This window comes from Cottoperca gobio, chromosome 4 (assembly GCF_900634415.1).
Source record: "Cottoperca gobio chromosome 4, fCotGob3.1, whole genome shotgun sequence".
Taxonomy (NCBI): Eukaryota; Metazoa; Chordata; class Actinopteri; order Perciformes; family Bovichtidae; genus Cottoperca; species Cottoperca gobio.
This window is the reverse complement of record NC_041358.1, coordinates 25,230,217-25,245,832: the sequence shown is the minus strand read 5'-3', so window position 1 is coordinate 25,245,832 and position 15,616 is coordinate 25,230,217. Positions and strand designations below refer to the sequence as shown.

At 41.4% G+C, this 15,616-nt stretch overlaps 1 long non-coding RNA gene across 2 annotated transcripts; it reads right to left on the bottom strand.

Moving 5' to 3' along the window:
* Positions 1-3,914: 3,914 nt before the first annotated feature.
* LOC115007296 (uncharacterized) lies at positions 3,915-9,800 on the bottom strand. Of its 2 annotated transcripts, XR_003832170.1 has the most exons (4): positions 9,647-9,800; positions 9,234-9,346; positions 8,865-8,962; positions 3,915-4,396 (listed from the first exon to the last, which is right to left on the bottom strand). It is a non-coding gene; the product is annotated as an uncharacterized LOC115007296 (long non-coding RNA). The 2 variants fall into 2 exon arrangements; XR_003832169.1 differs by lacking the exon at positions 9,234-9,346 and having other exon boundaries at positions 9,647-9,799.
* Positions 9,801-15,616: the final 5,816 nt, after the last annotated feature.

Below are 15,616 nucleotides of genomic sequence, written 5' to 3'. Positions count from 1 at the left end.
ATTTCAAAAATATTGACATGCTAACTATTCCTTATTGCCAAATAAGCAAAACTGCATTGGGAAAAAGTGGCGTTATCTCACAGCGAGTTTCATTATAGTGTAACAATTGACATATTTGCAGGGAATGTCCCCAGTGCCTGGAGAGCAGCAGCGTGTTTTCTTACAGTTTGTAAAATTGAATTAGATACGGTGGGGAATCTGACCTCTCTCCAGGCCCGCATATTTTTCACCCCTCAGGTTTTAGTGTTCCTTGGGTATTTTTGTTTTCTCAGCTGGAACTGCCATTAGACATTGTGTCCGTGCATGTCGTCCATGACCATTTCTATCTTTACCATCTCTCCTCTCTAACCCCTCAGCAGCCCCCCCCCCCCCTACACCTCACTTTCTCCTCTGGGCTGCTCACACCCCGACACCAACGTTGATCTGAGACGCAGACCGGACAAAGACACACAGTATCCCCAGAGGAAAGCGCATCATGTATACAGCACAAAGGAAAGTATGTAGGCCAAGGACCTTATTTCAACTTGGTTTCTTTATGAACAATATCTGAAAGATTAGTGAGGAGTAATATCATTTTAGTGCCTGGTCATATTCCAGTATAAAAACAACATCTTTTTATAAAGGGATGATGAACTTAATCCTGTAATTGTCATTTTTGAACCCTAACTGAAAAAAACACAAGCTGCATGAAACAAAAACAGTTACTTGGCTTAAAATGGTATGATGATAGTTATTTAGCACAAACTTGGTTTGTAATGGAATATAAAGATCTTCAGTCTTCAAAAATGGCCGCTTTTTTTCTATGAGAGTTATTGGCCAAAAGTGCCTGTACAATTGCACGCAATATAGGTCCATATGATTCTTCAGCGCATGAGAGCCCTGAGGAGCCACAACAGCAGTTAAAGAGTCAGCAGCATCCCAGCCTGCCAGCAGACACTTCACTGGAGAGGCAGAGTGTACAGGAAGGGGACAGACGGGGAAAAACAGGCAGAGATGGATAAAGAGAGATCCAGAACATGCTATTTATTATCTTCATGGCTGATGTTGGTGCAATAGAGACTAATGCCATTTATTTTCTCTATCTGCAGGGAAAGACGAGGCAGAGCATCCTGCAAACACACACTACTCATACTGTATGCACTCACATGATATATGTGTCAGGAGGTTTAAATTCATAAACCCTCTTCATATCAGTTCATGTTCGACTTGCTCACTTTTTATGTGGTTAAGTGTAACCATGCAGACGTGCAGGTAGACAAAACATAATAAAAGTCTTATGAATGGCAGCCACATATTCCCACTACAAAGAGCTGCTCTTTAAATACCACACACGTGTTGACTCAGTCTCACATGCGGCAATTCCTGATATCAAACTGGGCCTCCAAAACATCAAAGCATGGCTTTTATTTAAAATGATTTTCTATTCGTACATAAGAATTTGATAAAGATGGCCGCATCATTCATTTCAAGGCTACGTGTGTTCTTAGGTTGAAATCCAATTAGTACAGATGTATCATAAATGTGAGTGTATTTCTACATCTGTGAGTATATCTGTGTGTGAGCGTGTGTGTGTGTGTGTGTGTGCGTGAGTGCACAGAACGCCCAGGTTCAAAGGCGAAGGGAATGAAAAGGCCAAAGATGATAAGGCCACTCTGAGGCTCCTTATGGAGGAGAAATGTCACACATGAAGAAAGGAAAGCAGAGCAGAGAAACAACTGCCTCCACAGCGAGAGGCTGATGCAGGGGTGAAGTAGCCTGAGATTGCACTCTGAGTAGAGGTAAAGGGGCATCTGATCACATGTATGTACGTGTATGTGTGTGTGTATGTGTGTGTGTATTTGGATGGGGGGGAGGTTAATGTTGTTCATGACTAGTAGAGTCATTTCAAAGGGCTAGAGGCGCGGCTGGATGATGGATTAGAAGCTGAAGGGGCTAGCAGATGGGTAAGTAGAGAAAGTGAGGTTAAGTGGCAGTTAGATGTTGCAGATCTAAGCAGATCAAGAGTGGGGGAGTATGTGTGTGTATGTGTGTGTGAGAGAGAGAGAGAGGGAGGAAAGCAGAGTTACACAGATATGCTATATTTCAGGGAGTGCCACCAAGACATAATTGCATTGTGAATATTGTATTTGTCACAAGTTGCACACTTTTTCATTCCATTTGACATTTTGGTGGTGATGCCGCTCTTTAGCTCTTCACTCGCTTTATTAAAATGCCTTTAATGGTGTGCACGGGAAGCGGTCTTATTTATTATAGTGGAAGCCAGTGGACGACGAACAAGCTTGTTAGCATTGTGTAAACTTTTCCTGTTCATTGGCCATCTGCAGCTGTGCAACAACAAACAATCTGCAGCCTCTGGTTTTGTATTGGTGCGTGTTTGATCATTCTACCTGGCAGCAACACAATATCGGCTATAATCATTCAGAACTTTCCAGTAACGATCACGTTGGATGAAGTCATAAGGAGGTTGGTTCTGCTCCTTTGAAGGTCACAGGAACATACAAAATGTTTGTATTTCAGTATTAAAGCATGGAAAGTAAAAGAGTGGATAGATTGAGATATTGGAAATGTGCTACTTCTAGATAATGAACGTAGGAAACAGCAACATTTGAATGTGATGGTAGCTGGCACACTGATTTGTGGGGTTAGTTGACCTGCTCATTAATTGAACTGTATATTTTGGGCATTTTGAGAGATTAAAAACTATTTTTGAAAGATTAGAAACAGGTTAATATCCTTAGTTAATTATTATTATTTTAGAATGATCAAAGGCAAAAGGCATTAGACATTCCTACTGATTAATTGGTTTAAAATGGGCAGATATTCTATTAAATGTTCACGTTGTCTTGTTCTTGTTTCTATTGGTTGCTCCATTTGTCGTAACTATAACCAGATTGGCACAAATGCATAACACGACTTTAATCACAAATCACGTAATTTAGGAAAACATTTGTGTACATTAAAACATATCTATGTATAGCTGAGACTTTAAGCCATCATTTGCTGCTGGTTAGAATATTATAACATAAATTACGCCAAAGGAATGAGGCAGAGAGGGAAAAGTCTGCCAACCAACCCCAGTCCAACCCCCAGTCCAACCCCAGTCTCCCCGACTGAGTTTTGTTCTGCAGAGTTTCAATAAACTCATTTTCCATCTCAGTCCCATAAATCTTTGATCCACTAAATTAAGGCTCCAAAATGATTACATGTTAAAAGTGGACGGGAACATATATACTGTATGTGTATATATATATATATATATATATTCCGCCAACACAAACGGTCTTTTGTTCCAACACCAGTAATTTGCAATGCCACTGTGCTGTTTTCAGTAAGAAAACATAAACTCAGATTAAAAGTTAAAGCAATGTTTAGAATGACAACTCTACGGTTGGTTTGGCAAAACAGTAAAATAGTAAAACCTTCATTAAAGGTTAACCAACAGTAGAACTGCTCTTGGTATGAACTCTGAAGCTACTGAACATTTAGACATCATTCAACACCACAAGAGAAAACAGCTTTAATAAGCACTTGCCACATAATATAATAAGCTAATATAATATAATAAGCTAATATAGCTTGTTGACACAATGCAATATTATGAAATGTAAAATCCAAAAAGAAACCTGGTCAAAAAACCTTCAGTTTCGTGGGTAACTATGCGAAGCGCCTACAGACACAGTGGTAGTTTGAGCTAAATGCAAACATGCTCACAATAACCATGCTAAAATGTTGATGTTTAGGAGGCAATGTTGCCATATTTGGTATCTTAGTTTAGCATGTCAACATGCTAACATTAGCTATTTAACAATAAACAAGTCGCCTACAGCTGAGGCTCATGGGAATGTCTTGCTGATTGCAAGTGTTTGGTAATAAACCAAAGTGTTGGGCTGTAAAAAATAACGGCTGTACCAAACTTCATGGCAATCCATCCAAAAGTTGAGCTTTTTTATTCAAAACCACAAATAAATATCAACCTCATGGTGGCGCTAGAGGGAAAGTCAGGGGAGTTAGGAGGTGTCATCCTCTGGGGACCATGAATATCTGAACACTGATGTCATGGCAGTCCATCCAACAGATGTTTCAGTCCGGACCACAGTTGTGGACCGGCCAACAGAGCGACATTGCCGTAGCTAAAGCCCCGCTGTAGCGTTTGTACAGTGTTGTTGGGAGAGTTTGAGAGAGTTGGGCCACACAGCCAGGCGCCAACAAGGTTTGGGGGGGGGAGGAGGAATGAGTTGTGCATGTTCAGGTCTGTTTGTCTTCTCCCGTATTGTAGGCTGGCTGGCTGGGACAGGCCGTCCGGGTGGCAGGCCTGTCATGGGCCTGTCAGTGCTGCTGTCACAGACCATTGTGGCAGTGTGGGATTGATGAGGAGCAGCAACAGGATGACGAACGGCTGCTGGGAAACAGGAAGAGGAGGAGGTGCGAAGAGGACGAGGAGGAAGAGGAAGAGAACTCAAGTTGCAGGTAGAGATGTGAGGGGAAATAAAATTGGATAGGAGATGCTTTGCAGAACATCAAATGGAATCGAAGGCAGATTGAAATATCAGAAATTCATGTCTGCAGACTGGAATGTCAGCAGTTTTACAATTACATGTGTTATGCGGCAGTTGTTGCTTCCCGTCTGGTCTGACTAAGAAAATGACCGAGCTGGATTTAATCAGACGTGGGCTAAATGGTTTTTCAAAAAGTAAATTCAACACGTTTAAAGAATATTTATATCCCAACTCCGATGACATCATGTGAATCATTATGTTAGAGAAAGGGGATACTACGGTGACGCTGATTATATGACCATACCAGAAGGTGAGCACTCTGTCAACAACAGCTCTGACACAATCTAGAAACCTCTGTCCAGCTCTGGGCCCCCTAAAATCACTCCCCCCTACCCCCATCCTGCCGACTCCACCCACCTGCTCCTCCAACAAGGTTAAAACAAACAGTATTTGCAAATAAAGTCTGGTCTTAACCTTTCTTTCCGCTGAATCTGCTCTCCCTTTCTTACTCCTCTCCAATTATCCTAATCCTTCCATCCACTCTGTGATGTTTCCCCCCCCCCCCCCCTCCGACAGCCGCCAAGGGATGTAACGGCTGATGTACAAAGGGTAATGGTCCTCCTCTTCCTCCTTGCACCCCTGCTTTCCTCTCCTCACGGTTTGCTCGGTGGCTCTCCCTCCCCTAATTCAATTCTACATGCTTTTCTTGGCTTGACCGGCTCCCGTCTTCATTCAACAATTCTCCCCCCCCCCCCCGCCTCCTCCGATTCTTCTCTGACCTCTTTACTGTTCTCCATTAAATCCTTCTTCACTCTTTTTTTTCTTCTTTAAACTTCATTCTTAGTCTCTTCTTCCACTGTTCATCAACTTCCAACATTCTCAGCCTCTCTTCTCTCCCCTCTTTCTGTCTCTTACGCTCCCTGTTGCTGTGTTTTAGTGCTGCCTCTGATTTGCAACCTCTGGATGTACCCCGTCTTACTCTCCTTCTCCGGGCCGTCTGCCTCCCTCGGAGGGAGCAGCTCACTGGGGCTGAGCGGGGTCACGCCCGGGTGAGGGATATCACTTCTCCCCTATCTCCTTCTACCTTCCCTTTTCTTATTCACCCTTTAACTCCCTGTCTCTTCTCTGTATCTCTGTCTCTCCCTTCTTCTCTTCTCTAGACACCCCTCCTCCTCCTCTTATTCCTTCCTTTCCTCTTAAAGTGACATAATTGATTTGCTGAATTCCTCCAGATAATCCCATTCCAAAGTCTACCTTTAAAAATGTCATTTCACTATGACAGGCATGTATTTGGAATTAGAATGATATTTATGATTCCAATATACTGCATATGGGGACATATTTAAAAAGGTATGTTTTTTCTTTTATGCCAACACAGGAATGATTTAGAGAAGTGTGTGTGTGTGTGTGAGTGTGTGTGTGAAAATGCTGATGAATGATTGTACACGTATCAATGAGATGCTGTAGAAGAGCTTTGAGTACACAGAAGCAAGAAAGAGAAGGAGTGTGATGAGGAGTAAGGACACAAAAGGGAGAAGATGGAGATAGAGAGAGAAAAAATAGAAACCGACCGGTGTGTGTTCTTCTAGGGGGCAAATGAGGGGATCGTCTTCCCCTGTCGGCCCCTCCCTGGCCCCAGCCAGAAGCCTCCAGGGGTCCCTGGGTTCCTGAGGAAAAACATCTCGGCCCCCATCACCCCTGAACCCAGCGCTGGGCTGTTTACCTTGGCCTGGCTGCCTGACAGCTTTACTGATGTTACATACAGGCACACAGGGACCCTGATTCAGAGAGGGAGAGGGAGCAGGAGCACGGGGAGAGAGGAGGAGGAGGAGGAACGCGGGATAGATGAGGAATGGAGGAGTGGAGAGGATGGAGGATGGAGGGGAGGACGAATGGCACAAGTTGAGGTGGAAAGTAGAGAATATAGAGGAGTAGAGGAGGTGGGAGAGCGAGAGGTGTGAGGGAGCGGGAGTGTTAGCTTACTCTGATCTTAATCACCACCATCAGATCCATTTGTGGAGATCTCCAGAGGAGAGAGCTGTTCAGAGGGCAACAGAGTGCACACTGAGTACACACTGAGAAGAAATATTGCCGGCACAGAGTCTGCACTGGAAATACAGGCATTAATTTTCATCAGCTTTATAAGTAGATCGCTGTGTATATGAAGCAATATTTTTGTTTTTAGGAATCGTTGCTCAATGTAGTATGTGAGATTTGAAAAGCAAATGTGGAATGGAGACTCAATATTTTGACAGGAGCTAATGTTACTCATTACAGTGTGATGTAGAAATGTATAGGCACTTTCCATACTGTTCATGGGGAGAGAATGGGGCTCCTGCCACTCACTGTACAAATGTTGACACAAGTATACCATGTCTATTTTAAATAAATGAACATTATCAATATGGAAACAAAGCTTCATGAAAACTCCCGTATTCATTCAACTAAAACAAATATGATTCATGAGTTCGGGAGTCTGAGAGAAACAGGGAACAGAATTTGGTAGAAATTCAATAGAAACATCCCAGATGGCCAATTTTTTGGCAGTTTCTGGAAGAAAAAAAAAACGAGGACAGACGCTCCTTTTGAGGATGAATTGAATTTGCATTCATCCTTCATCATTTCAGGACACAACTTCCCCTCATGCCCGGCAGTTTGTCTATTTGTAGGCGTTTGTTTGTCCATTTAAGAGCCGAGATGCTGGGCCGGGCCGGGCCACAGGGGTTTCTGCGATGGGGTGGGAGGTCTGTGTTTTGCAGCTCAGAGCTCTAAGTCTTGTTTGTCTGTCCTGAGCAGCTGGACAAGCTGTAATAATACAAACGGGCCTTTGAACAGGCTGCTGTGTTGTGCCGCTCTGGATTAGGTTACATCCCACACACACACTTGTTCGCTCAGAAACACACACATATGACAGGCAGACTGGCAACAGCATGCACACAAAGTCGTACCAAAAACACATGTTCACACACACACAGGTGGACGTGCAGACATGCGTGCAAGCACTAATATGGTTCGATGGTGAATCAAAACTACATAAGCCTGCACTGATCTCTGCCGAACTGTGATTGATCATCTTTAACTCGGCCATCACTCTGCCTGTTTGTCTGTCTCCTCTCTTGTTTGTGTGTTTGTTTGTTTGTTTATGTGGACAGCCGGGTGGCTTGCTTGTTGTTTGTTTATGGCTGATCATTTGTCAGAATAATCATTAGGGAGGGACAGACACACACACACACACACACACCTTTGAGCTCCCTGGATTGTTTCCACTTCTCTCAAACTGATTTAGGCTTACACAAACACTTCAGGCTCACTGTGCTGTCACCCTTGCACGCTGGAAGCTGCAGCTCCCACCAAGCAAAAAAAATAGGACATAGTTGAGTGCCACCCCACTCCACTACACTGACGGATGACTTCCTCTGTCGTTATGTAATAGAGTTCAGAGCTTCACCTGCCACGGCCGGGCTGGGCCAGTGGCCTTTGTGCACACACCAGGATATGAGAGGACAGGGAATTGGTGTGTAGGTTGTTGGGTCACTACTCTGGGGATCTACATCAATACCAGTTGTGGGAAAGGGGAGAGGGAGTTGGTGGTGTTCACATGTAGCCTACAGTATCTCAGTACAGATTTCATTGGATGTAGAAAAACCATTGAGATTAACGTTTCTTCACTGCTACTTGTATTGTTTTCAATCACCTCTGCAGTAAAAGGTGTGATCTGTTAATACAGCTACTGGTCACCATGAAAATAGTCTAGTCCACACTGTTATTGTCACATCACAGTGAATATCGGCCTTAATTGCAGCAGACATTTTTGCAGTGGTGTCGCTAATACCATTAACCATGGCTCTGTTCTATCCGAGTGTCCCGGTAAGACATGACAGTGGGACACCGAGCAAATATGCAAAATACAAGGATCCTGAAACTGAAGCAGCGAAAGAGAATCCAGCCATTATTCATGTCAATATTTACACCTGAGATTTGTTTTACTGTCACATATCCACAGTGAAAAAGACCTATTTGCAACTATGAGTGTTGCTCTGTTCCCAACATAACTTGCAACTATCTATTAATGACATCATTGTCTCCGCTATATAGGTAGGATTTGAAATAGCAGGTCTCTACTAAATATTGATTATTGCTGGGTTTTTTAAAGATGATTTCTTGGGCATTTTTTGCCTTTATTAGATGACACAGATCAAAAACCTTGAAAACACCTGTGTGGATGCACCATGAGTGTGAAGGACTTCGACAGGGTCGGATCTGCAGCGCATAATACGATTTGTATCACAGACTGAACATCCTGCATTGCATAAAATAATTGGATGAAGCCTCTATTTGTGATTTGATTTAAAAGTGTATTGACGTTACCTGAATGAGGGAGTGACAGTGCCAATGGAGAGACAGCCGAGGACAGACTCTGCGATCTGCCTGGATTATGCAGCCATGGGTTATACAGAGTTGAACATCTGGTCACAAAGACAGCAGAGATTGGGTTACTCATCCCTGACAGCAAGATGTGAAAGAGACAGAGATGAGTAGACAGATGAAGACTTTTTTTTGTTGCAAATTATTCATGTGTTAAGCAGTACGTCAAAACTGTCTGCGGCCTTGGGCTGCTAGTATTGTCAATCCCACTGAGAGTCAACTTCAGAACATCTTGCAAGCCAAAGAGCCACATTTCTCTGAAGAATGTTTCTACCAAATCAGCAGTAAAATGACAGTGAATGTTTCACTTACATGTAACAGTTGGTTACATCACGTTGACGAAAAATACATCCACAGACAGGCATATAAGCACCTGGCAAAGTACTCAAATCGCTTCTGTGGTAGCTTCCTGGCACAGTAGGTGTCTCCAGGACCACATTTTGCAACAATAACACACACACACACAGAATCACAAGGTGAAAACAAGACTAGCTAAACATTGTTGCGGCTAGTAAAGAAACATAGTAATATTCCATCACAAATACAAGGCAAGGCCCCTCTACAGGTAGGAGGAAAAACATTCATTACACTGCCCTGTAAAATCACTTTGTGCTAACCTATTGAACTTGAACCTACTTCTTTTTTCTGAGGAAACAACAGTCCACACCTCTAAATACATTAGACAAATAAAAAGCAGCAAATCATCATCAAACACAGTTTCCTACCTAATTCAGGGATAAGCAGCTCCGATGGCAAGCGTGGCAAGTTTTTACACAAGCGTTTGTGATCAAATCAACAATTACACAAACTAAAAACAGGATTTTCTTTAAGTAGCCTACATACATGCGTCATTTTGCACTTCCGGTATTTTTCGGGCGCCCTCTGGCCTCTCATGCACGCAGCTCCGAGAGTGAAACTGCACCCCCTACAGGCCACAGGCAGCACCTACAGCAGGGTGCAGCTGCAGCGGGAACTTTATTTACAGGAGTGTCTTTCTTTTCTTTTGCTCTTACCACCTGCTACATAAGCCATCTGGTTAATCTAAATCATTTTGAAGTTTATGCCTAACTATTTTTAATTGTAACATTGAAAAGGTAACATTGGTAGGATTCAGGATTTTGATGGACATCGCTGATGTTTTATGCACCTATAAAAAGGGCAAATCTTAGTTTTTGTCCTTGGATCAAGGACTAACATGGTCAACAACTGACATAATAATTTACCCAATACATTGTCAACAGAAACACACATAATAGTATTCTACTTATTGCCATATACTGCACATAGAGTATACTGTTGTAATTCCTTTTGCAGTTCTTGACAAATCCAGCTATTGCCAAACAAAAGGCACAGACCCCAAAAGAGTAAATGGGAGTGTGCGAGAGAAAGGAGGGGAACAGAGAAAATTAAACAGCAGGACAGAAGGACAGCGGGACGACATTGTAAAAACAAAAGTGTGCCTCTGTCCTGTCCTCCCAGCCCATTGCTGACCTCGAGGCCTCCGGGTGAGTATGTAAACCGTTTCTTAGTGACCTTAACATCTAACAAATCTTTCCTGTACCTGCAATAAAACACAGACAGAGGCGCAACAAACGCAAGCCAGCCACATTAACAAAGACCCTCAGGCCTCAGTGAGTCCGCTTCAGCAGACAGAGCAACCCTTTCAAAAAACACAAGAGTATGTTATCACGCTGTTCGTTTGTCTGCCTCTGTTTGTACTTCCTCATTTTTATGTAGAATTTATGTTGTGTGGAGATCTCTGTGTTGGTCCAAACATGGTGTGTGTACATAGGTGCTCATTGGAAAGTCCTCGCACCATTTATCAACCTCATATTTACTTGTGAACTTTAGTGGGAGTGCACATGCCACGGTTCATCTGTCTCGCTCTCGCCACGCTTTGTTTTTACATGGCATGCTGGGATTTTTTGTTGTGTTTGGTTTGTGACTCCTCAGCCAAAGTCTTCATTAGATAATGAAGGGGAACAGTATTTGTGGTGGGAAGGTGAAGGTCAAAACCGTGTTTGGAATACACACGCATGACTGATTGGTCAGCCGTGTTGGGCTATGCAGACTCTGATGAGTCAGCGAAAACAACGGCTGTATGTTTTCAGGATGCTAGCTAGATGTCAGTTTCTGCTTTCTTTTTGTTAATGCTGTGATGATAGATTTGATTTGAGCTCTGCCAAAAAAAAATTAAATGTGATTATATTTCCATTCGATAGTTTTGAGTGATTCTTTTAAATTTTCATTAAAATATAGCGTGATTTAATGTTTCCATCAACTATTTTTGGTGAACATATGCAAAGCGGATATCAAAAGATTACATAATTAATCAAGCATTAATAACTCAGATACAACATAGCATTTCATTGCTGCTATTGTGGTTACATACACCGAAATAAGAGATTAAAGTAATTTAGTTTCAAATATATGAACTATCTGAGGAACAAAAACTGAAAGTTATTTAGTATTGAATAAAATAAGATGTTAATTGTTAAGAAATTGACAGATTGTAAAGCTGTAATATATATATATATATATATATATATATATATATATATATATATTAATATATTCAATATATATATATATATATAAAATATATTAATATATTGAATATATATATATATATAAAATATATTAATATATTCTATATATATATATATATATATATATATATATATATTAATAATTTGGTTTCGAATCAATCCATCTCTTCTTGTAGATGTGGAATTTATCCATAAATAAACTTTCACATCGTCTTCAAATCATATTAAAATATCTTTATCCGGAAATTGAATTGTTTGCCCAGTATTCCTTTTTAAATGTTAATCAGACCAAAATATTCTAGTATATATATATACAGTGATTAAACAAATTAAAATCTTCGTCTAATTTACAGAAAGTAAAAGAATATTCATTATCAATTTTAACTTAGTTGTGAATTGGTAATGACCAGTCATTGATAGCTGTTGTGATTGGCTGTAGGGGAGGAAGAGAAACGGAGGGCGTGCACGGTGCACGCACGCAGAGCGCGCAGAGAACGAGCTAGCGAGAGAGAAAGTAGGCCGAGGTACACAAACGAAGGAAAAACAATTGTAGCAGTTGGTTAGCCAACACTTACTTTTATTTCCTTAATTTCAGTTAATTAGGCTGCACGTTAGTACTTATGTATGATTAAAGAATGTGAGTTACTAAAAACTGTAGCTGTTAGCCGCTAAGCTAGCTAACCGCTAACGGCTGCTATTGGTAGGTAGCATAGGCTAGTAATAGTTTCTAGAAGTTAGCTTGTGTGGCTACTAGATAAGTAAACTAAGAATGAATATGAGCTTGGACCCGACGCAAGTTCAGATAGACCCCACGGTGACCGGGAACGCGGTGTGGGTCCTCTGGTGGACACCTGGTGGGATTGCTCAGACGTTACAAGTTCAGATCGCGCCGTTGGTGACCGGAACAACCCTTGGGTGCCCCGGATGAAGACATCAGCCTCTGCTGTCACCTGCTACTCCCTGACACAAGCTGCCTCTCCAGGACTAAAACAGAACTGTAAGTTTGACATTTCACTCCTTTTCATTGTTTCTAGTGAAGATGATTGGTCTAGCTGCACAGCAATTAAGCCATGTAGCCTACAGTCCTGCAATGTTTTTTATTGTGTGTGTGTGTGTGTGTGTGTGTGTGTGTGGACGAGCCATTCGGCAGTTAAGTGGAAAGTAAAGGGGCTTTTACTTTGAATTTCTGAACTGTTGTGAACGCATAATACACATTTTAGGTAAATCCTTGTCACTGTCTGAAACTCAATTTCTGATTTGTGAAACCTTTATAATATTTGTGAAAATTGAAAAAAGGGAAATTTCAATGGGCCCATTTTCTGCATTAAGAAACACAGTGAAATAGTTTGTTTACAACTTTACCAGTCCGGTGTTTTCTGTTATTATTATTATTATTATTATTATTATTATTATTATTATTATTATTATTATTAATAACATTTATTTTATTTTAAATGGTTTTAACAGTGTGTTGGAACAAATTGATTGTTGATAGTTGACACATGTAAACCGTATTTTTATTGTTATTTCTTACTTTGTGAATTAGTGACGTTTATTGACAATTTTATTTATTGTTATATATATTTGAAACTTATCTATTTTTGTGTTTTACAGAAGTCTTAAGTTGTATTATTTATGGATTTTACATTTTTCCAAAATATTATTTGTAAATTAACACTAAACTGTCAGCAAATTATTATTTTCCTTTTAACAATGTTGTCTGAGGTCACTTATTTTGAAGAGGATAGTTATAAGGGAATACGCCTGAATTTAAGTCGAATGAGTTGTTGTAATACCTTCTCTTTATGGTGGTGGTGGCATGACATGAGTGCTTTGTCTATAAGACACAAAATATCAAGATCTATCAAAAAAAAATTGGTTCCATCAATAACCCTAACCCAGGGCTATTCAACTTAATTAGCAAGTGGGCCGAATAGGAAAATCAGTCGGGGTTAGTGGGCCACACAATACTTTGTCACTACAAATAACTCTTACTTACAGTAGTGTTAATAGTTACTAATGCATGAAATGAACTAGTCACGTGCATCCCCTTTTTTCACTTTATTTGTATCACCTTAATTCATTACAGAAAGCAACCAGTCCATTCAACAGTAGGAAAGCTATGGTTACGAGGCTTCACACAAAAGTGCAAAATGTTGCATCTTTAAAACCAAGGAGACATGAGTTGTTTTCCCAACAGGTCCATGTCCACTAATGTAGAAAAAAGATGAATATAATAAAACAGTATTCATCACTTTACCAGTAAGTAGCCCTGTTTATAATATCCTCAACACTTCCAAGCATACATAAGGTGCTTTGAGTCCATATCCATACAATTAAATACTAAATGCAAATAGAACATAGTAAAACAGTAGCATCAGACTTACAATAACATACATATATTACACATTTTTACAATTTAACAATAAGTAGGCTTGTTTGAATCATAAAGCAGATCTGTCTTTGCATTTACACTAAGAATGCATTACATGCCTGAGTCAGGTGATATACTCCTATAGAACTACAAACATATCAGACTTCTGTCATGTTGAGCCTGTTTGAGTCAGTGAGAGAAATTACACTTTTGGGTTTTGTGAGTCGGGCCGGGGGCTACAGTCAGTCAGACACAGCGGAGAAAAGGAGAGGAGAGAACTAAAAAAAAAGCAGGGCCGCTATCGTGGCTCTCTTGTTCCGTGCAAAAGCGACCAAAAGCCACTTGACTCCGTTAAATGATGCTAACGGTCCCTGTACTTTCCTTCTCCGTTCCTCTGATCTCATCTGGCAGAAAACGAGCCGTGACTTGACTTGTAGTGCCGCTTCACGTTTTATTCTTTCACCACGGAAATACATTCGCTGCACGATAAACACACCAGTTTTTTACTTGTTGCGGCTGGTAAAGTAAATCAATATGTGTCCTTCCATTGGCTCTGGAAGTGACGATTTTCAGAATCAACTCTAGGTTTCTTTGTCTTGGAGAGAGACATCTTGAAGCGTGTTATTAGTAAAGTAAGGGAGTGACTTTCTCTGTGGCCCGCCAACCCAGTGTGCAGCGTGAACTAGTGTGAGCTTGACTGAGCCGATGGCAGGTACGGACAGAGTGCGTTTTTTTCCGGACGCCGCTGCAGCTCGGAGTGCGATGGAAACACCTGCGTTTTCGCCGCATTTGGTGTGAATCAGGCTTTAGTTTTATTTATGCTATATATGCCAGCCCGATTTGCAGGCAACCTCTTGCGGGCCAGAAAAAAGTTCAGAAGGGCTGTATCTGGCCCGCGGGCCGCTAATTGAATAGGCCTGCCCTAACCCAATTATCACATCTTCTCTTTTTTTGGTATGCATTGCCAACCTTTCTAACTGAGCCAGGTTTGAATAAGTTCTAAACTCTTTTTATGTCACTTGTTTCTCAATGTTGTGTTGTGGTTGCCTCAGCAGTACTTGTATTATGCAGAAACATATCTTATGACACACACACACACACACACACACACCTTTTGTTGGCCTCTTCTAGTCAAACTGGCCACCCCTGCTGTTTCTTTAGTGTTTGTCAAGTTTATAATGGCCATGTCTTCTAATGCTGTGTGTCTCACTTTAGAAAAAGGTGGATCCACCTTGGAGAACATGAGAAGGATGGTTAGGGGAGTATATAATGAGAAATGGACGGAGAGAGAGAAAGACAGAAGGAAATATATAAAGGTTAGGAAGGAAAGGAAGTGTTTCCAAAGGTTTGCTGAGCTCATGCCTTGTAGAGGAGTGACAGATGAGTCAAAAGAGGGGAAAAATAGATCAAGGAGTGGGATTGAAAGGAAATGTGGAAATGATGTGTGAAAGAAGAGCAAAGGGTTGGTGGGAAAATAGCAAAAGGGCATGCAAAGGCTACGCAAGCCACAAAAAATGGGTTGAAATTAAAAATTTGATAAAGCCCTGCTGACTGGTGGGTGCCAGACTGAGCGTACAGGCGGGTGGGAGGAGTTGGGATAGGGCTTTAGTGGGGCTATCGGGAGCAGTACATCTGCAAAAGCCATTAAGGAGTGTCTATGTATGCGGCCTGACGCTGTGTTTTCTCTGCCCAGTCTGGTTTGGGCCTGCGCAGCAAAACTGGGATCGGGTTTCGTCAGCGTGCAGTGGGGGGCCGTCTCCAGTTGACGCGTG